The sequence below is a fragment of the Condylura cristata genome, unplaced genomic scaffold (genome assembly GCF_000260355.1).
Source record: "Condylura cristata isolate star-nosed mole 26May11 unplaced genomic scaffold, ConCri1.0 scaffold00002, whole genome shotgun sequence".
In the NCBI taxonomy this organism is placed as follows: Eukaryota; Metazoa; Chordata; class Mammalia; order Eulipotyphla; family Talpidae; genus Condylura; species Condylura cristata.
In genome coordinates, this window is record NW_004567103.1 from 59,364,168 (window position 1) to 59,370,577 (window position 6,410).

At 34.9% G+C, this 6,410-nt stretch overlaps 1 pseudogene; it reads right to left on the reverse strand.

Annotated features, from left to right (window-relative positions):
• Positions 1-3,229: 3,229 nt before the first annotated feature.
• LOC101625151 lies at positions 3,230-4,245 on the reverse strand (annotated as a pseudogene).
• Positions 4,246-6,410: the final 2,165 nt, after the last annotated feature.

The following is a 6,410-nucleotide window of genomic DNA, read 5'->3' on the forward strand; positions in this document are numbered from 1 at the left end:
CTCTAATTATTGCTGAGGTATAAAAACTCAAATGTTCATTAGTCTTTTGGATTTGTTCTTCTGTGCACTATCTATAGCTTTTAAAAGTTTTTTATTGGAGTATTAGCCATTTGTTTTAAGAGTTTGTTACCAATTATAGGTATTTATCATTACATAATTTTCAGTGTGTCGATTGTCTTTTAACTTGGCATATGTAACTATTATCCTACAATGTGTAATAACAAATGTCTATTTCTTACATAGTTTCTGACTTCTATGTCTTGCTTGAAAGTGTCTCCTTAATTTGGATTTTAGAATAGAGTTTTCATCTAAGATTTTAGATTTTAAAAATCAGTACGAGATGAAGCTGATGTTAAGTTTATACATTATATAAAGTAAGAGATATATAAATCCTTATTAAACCCTTCTCCCCCCTATATCTCTAGGAACTTTCTATGTGACCTGTCAAATTCCCAATTGCTGGAGTTTGAATCTCCATACTGAAAGCTTATCATCACACCTAAAAAAGTCATTCAATCTATGTTCCTCAAGTCCAAAGTAGAGCAAATTAACACCATCACCACTTCTCTCTTCCTCCAACTTTCCTGAGTTGGTAAAACTCGGGAAACTGAACCAGAACTATCTACATAATTTGCAGAACCAAATGCAAAATGAAAATAGAAAGAGCCCCTAGAAAATAAAGCCCATTCCCAATCTAGGCCTGTATTCTCCGTGCCTGTAGATTTAACTGTCAATCAAGTCTAACCACTTTTTGCTTCACTGACTGGCTGTTAAAATCACATGAAGTATGACCTCTGAGCTACAATACCAAGACTAACTGTTCTTCCTGAGCAGTCTGCTATGAACACCTAGAGTTGGGATTCAGACTTTGTCCACAATGTAACCATGGCTCAGAAGGACCTGACCAGTAGCCCATACTCAGACAATTTTTTTGTTCCTCTGTCTACTTTGTCCAATGAGCTCCTGTGAAAATCATTTTCTTTGCCAATGAAATACAACATTTTTTCTCCCCTAAGCCCCACTTTCCAAAATGTAATATTAGCCCATTTCCCTGGGGTTTCATGGAGGTAGATTTGGGATTCCTACATCCTGCTTACCCTGTTCCACATTAAAGTAGCATACTCTAAGAGGTATATACTATAATTATGCATACCAGGTAGACAGCCCACTTGATTCTTTACAATAAAAATTTGAGTCCCAGACTGTGGAAGTAAATCTCCTATTCCTGTGAGCACTCTACCCCATACTATACCAACCCATGGGCAGGCTATCTCTCACAGGATTACAAGCTCTACATCAAAAGGCACCTCTTGATCAAGGTTCAAGGGTCAAAGACATTTGATCAAATTATCACCAAAGTTGCCATTGCTCTGCTAGCCAAGATAGAAACGCTTGTATCCAAAGACAACCTCCATACCCCCATCATGCTCAACCAGGCCATCACTGGAGATGGGGAGCAACCGAGGTACACACTTCATCACCCTGTCACCCACTATACAGCCAGCTCTGGTGACTGCCAGAAACCAAGGTTAGTAGCTGTTGCAGGTAGATCATAGGAAGGAGGGAGGTAGCAGAGGCAGGCTCTGTCATGGGTTGAAATTGCAAGCCCCAGGAGCATGCTTTATTGCTTCATTGAGCCTCAACTGCAAAACATAAATGCAAAGATAAAGAATCAAAGAATTTCAAAAGGCTACATAAATAATAAACCCATTATGTTAAATTTAGTAGCTCTATGTTACTACACTGGATCAATCCTTCAGAAGCTAGCTGTGCCCCTGACCTCAGAAGGGATTAGTTACCCAGCTGTGTTACCCAGGGTTTCCAAATTGACTATACTCCAATGGTCCAGTGCCTTATTTTTCACTTTTTGGCTGTCTTTCCATTGCATCACTTCCTTACTCTCCTATCAATGTGTTCCTCTCCTCCAAACCAACCTCCCATTTTCATTGGAATCTGGCTCAGAATCTACTTCCAAGGAAGCATTAACTAAGCCAAGTGAATAGTCCAGTTGCATTTCAACAAGAGCTCTTACCAGCTGTGTATGAGCATTACTGAGATTCATATCCCACTTGGCATTTTCCAGCTTTATAAATTTTACCATTCTAAGAAGTAGTAAATAATATCATTTGGTTGCTTTATTTTGCATTTCTCTAATTAAAAATAATTTTGAGCATTTCTTTATATACTTACTAGCTTTGAGACTACCTCTTTTGTAAACTATTCATATTATATATATTTTTTTCTTGAGGTGTCTGTCATGTTGATTTTCAGTTTCTTCCCTCTAAGATATTAACAGTTTTAGATATTGAGAATATCTTTCCCCATTCTGTCACCTATAATCATTCTCTGTGGTCTCCTTCAGTAAACAGAAAATTTTAATATTAATATTAACAAATTAATCTAGTTTTGCTTTTGATTTGTGCTTCTTATCAAATCTATGCTAAGCTCCTAAATAAATTCCTAGGTAAAATCAGTATAAGGTAAGCTATTGAAGTAGTAAATTATGCATTATAACGTCAAAGCACATTGTGTCAACATGTTGACAAGTGTCAACAAGTCAAACTGCAGAAATGTTTACTAAAAGTGCCCAGAAGAAAGCCACGATTCAATTGGCCTAGGCTTGGGCTCCTGAAGCAATCACTAGCAAGAAATACAGGCTTCCCATGATGGGTATAAATTAATGAGAGGTGCTAACAACCCTAATCATTGACTGTCATCATAATAGAGGTAGCAGAGAATGGAAATTGATAAAAACACAATGTCTCCTGCAGTAACACAGAATTTTAGTTTTTTTCCCTTTATTGTTTTATTTAGTGCTTTTATTGGTAATGACTTCTAAACTGTATTATATTTTATTATTATTGATATAATTGTATGAAGCTTATATTTTTTCAATGTAATGAATTATATTAATAAATTCCTTATAAGCCATTCTTTTATCCCTGAAATAAAGCATATGTTGTCACTATATACTATTCTTTTGATTAACAATTGGACTTATATTTGCTAGTCTCTTTTTTAAAATTTCTTTCGCTGCTGATTGCTTCTTTGGCTATTGTTTGGAGAATAAGTCTTCAGTCCTAAAAATGGGAAAGTTTCCCACTTTCTCATAATTTTTTGTGAACCACCTAACAGTCTTATTTCCTCTGTTGAACACTGTTTTCTTTGACACATTACCAAAATGGCCTCTATGCTATAATCACAGGAGAACGTTGAAAAGTATGAATAGCTAAGTGATCTGTAAAGGTATTATTTTTCCTTCTATTTTGAAACTATTTCTAACAGTTTCTAAAGATATGTTCATAAATGCCTGAAGCATAACTTTTTCATTCAGTATCACTGAAGTCATTGCCAAGTGCTTCTGAAATTGTGGTTGGCCTTTCATCCCAATGTAAAAGCTGCTCTGATAGATCTTGTTGCTGCTGCTGCTTTTCATAGTAGTTTTCTCTTCTTTAGCTCTTCTGAAGTAAACGGTGTACCTGATGTCTGTGGAATACCTTGAAATAAATTTCTAGCACTTCCTAGCATGCTGAGCTGAATAGCCCCACGGAGGTATGCTGCTTCATGGTAGTGCCAGAGGCCTCTGCAAATCTTCCTCAGCCTTGTATAACATTACTAATCCATCACTTGCTTCTAAGACTCATTTCAGATCTATTTTTTGGACTCTATTCTTTTAGTTGTATTAATTCTTCTCTAATAAATTTTGATTGGTACATCTGTTGGAACCCGATCATGTGCAGAAGCTAGTCAGCTTCACAATCTGGCAGACCACCCTTAACAACAAATATAGAATAATTCCTATTGGAATTGAGCCAAGAAAAGTTCAAGGTATGTGTCTGATATTAATTCTGGACACCCCAAAAATGAATTCAAGTGGAACCACTCTTTTCCTAATTTTCTAACTGCAATCCACCGTTCCTTATAATTGCATAAGATGACCTTTTGTTTCAAGAATCAGTTGTGAGATTCCGATAATCTGGAATGTTGAACAGGTTCAATTCTAAACCTCAAACGTTCAAGACATTGCTTATAAATTGAATTGAGAAAAAAACACTGTCGTTCATATTTCTAGAAGGCTGCTGTAAAAGTTGTGATAGCCTTTACTAGCAACTCCCCTTTCTACCATTCTCTCTTCATCTTTGTTCAATTAAAGGTAATGTGAATTCTACATAGTAAAAATAGATTATTTAAGCAATGTTGAACACAAAGGAAGCTGTCTTATTTCTGGTGGAAGATGGACTCCATGTTTATTTGCTCCCAGCCACCCCTTTTTTGGTAATTTCTTTTAGAAGTTTATACTTAAGCTCACTCACAAGATGTACAAGATATAATTTGGTGTTGTTTTTGTTATTAATATCACTTCTACTATAATAGTTGTACAATTTTATCCAATTTTACAGTAAAATTGTGCTGGCTTCACAAAAGGAATATATGTCCTATAATTTTTCTGAACTATGGAATAATTTTAATAATAGAATTATATGCTTTTTAAGACACTTCTCCAAAGAGGAAATGCAGATAGCCAACAAGCATATGGATAAATGTTCAACATCACTTGTGATAAAAGAGATGCAAATTAAAACCACAATGAAATACCACCTCACCCCAGTGAGAATGGCACATCTTCAAACAACTAGCAACAACAAATGTTGGCAAGGATGTGAAGAAAAAGGAACTCTCCTGCACTGCTGGTGGGAATGCAAACTAGTACAAACACTATGGAAGACTGTTTGGAGGTTCCTCAAACTGCTAAACATGGAGCTTCCCTATGACCCAGCAATCCCACTCCTAGGTATCTACCCAAAAGACACAAAAACACTGATTCAAAAAGATACCTGCACTCCCCATGTTTATTGCTGCTTTATTCACAATTGGAAAGACATGGAAACAGCCCAAATGCCCAAAAATGGATGACTGGATTAAAAAGATGTGGTACAAATACACAGTGGAGTATTACTCAACAACCATAAAAAAAGAAACATATGTCTTTTGCAGCAACATGGATGGAGCTGGAAAAGATCATGCTTAGTGAAATAAGCCAGAAATAAAAGGAAAAATACCAGATAGTTTCTCTCATAGCAGGAATATAACGGAACAGGTGAGAAAATAATGATAATGATGAACAGCTATATACCAGAGACATTTTATGCGAGTGGAGTGGGGAATGGGATCAAAAACAGTGGGGGGAGGGAAATGCAATGGACTATGGTGATGGCACATGGGTAATTTGGTGATGAGAAACCCAAAGGGATTGCAGCTGAAATGGAAAGACGCACAAAAATATGTAAAAATAAACTATTATAAAATTTTACAAAATAGAATTATATGCTTTTTAAGTTGGAATCTAGCTGAAAAAAATCATCTGGTCCTATGACTTTCCAGGGTAAATATTTATTCAACCTTCCTACTCCTGACAATATTCTTAGTCTACCCAAGTTTTTCATCACTGTCTTATGTTTTGATCTTTTTTATTTTGCTGGTGATTTATCAAGTACTAGAGCATATATTTTTATTATAATTTTAGTAAAAAGTTTGTAACTTTATTAGTTGCCTCACATTGTTATTTTATCACTGCTTTTTCTAATTTCTTTAGACCTTAAATTCCTCATTTTAAAGTTTTTCTTCTTTAATAATAAAAATAAACATCACTGAAATTATATATATTCCCCTCTGAGTATAGGTTTGGCTGCATTCCACAGACTTTGGGAGACATTGTTACTTTTTTTAAATTATTTTTGATGTAGTTTGTAATCAAAGGTCAATTTAAGTACGCCTTTTGTAATTTTCAAGATTAAAATGGTTTGTCTTTTTGTTTACTTTTATTTGACAACTATCAGAAATGCTCTGTATTTTTCAGTTGATTAAAGTTAAGGAATCAAATGAGGATATGAGTGATCCTGTGCAAAAAAAAAAAATCATGAGTGTGATAAGATTCAATGACTACAGACAAAAATATGCCTGTATTGCATCACCTCTACCTCAAAGAACAACTATTTAAAACTCAAGCTGGAGCTGACAGTTCATAATCCAAACTGACAACATTATGTTTACATGGACTTTTGAATTTTTTAACTTTAGGTTCCCCATTGTTCATTTGCCTTTATTAATTATGCTGATACTTGTCAGAGTACTTTAACTTAATAGAAAAGAGTTCATATTTTTACTTCATATAGCCCACTCTCCCTTAAAAGACATTTGATCCTCATCAAAATTTTCATTAAGATATTGATGCAAAAATAGCCATCCTGCCAAAAGCAATATACAGATTTAATGCTATCCCCATAAAAATCTCAATGACATTCTTCAAAGAAATAGAAAAAACGTTGATGAGATTCATATGGAACAACAAAAAACCTCGAATAGCCAAAACCCTCATGTCTAAGAAAAATCAAAATGGAGGCATTACAATC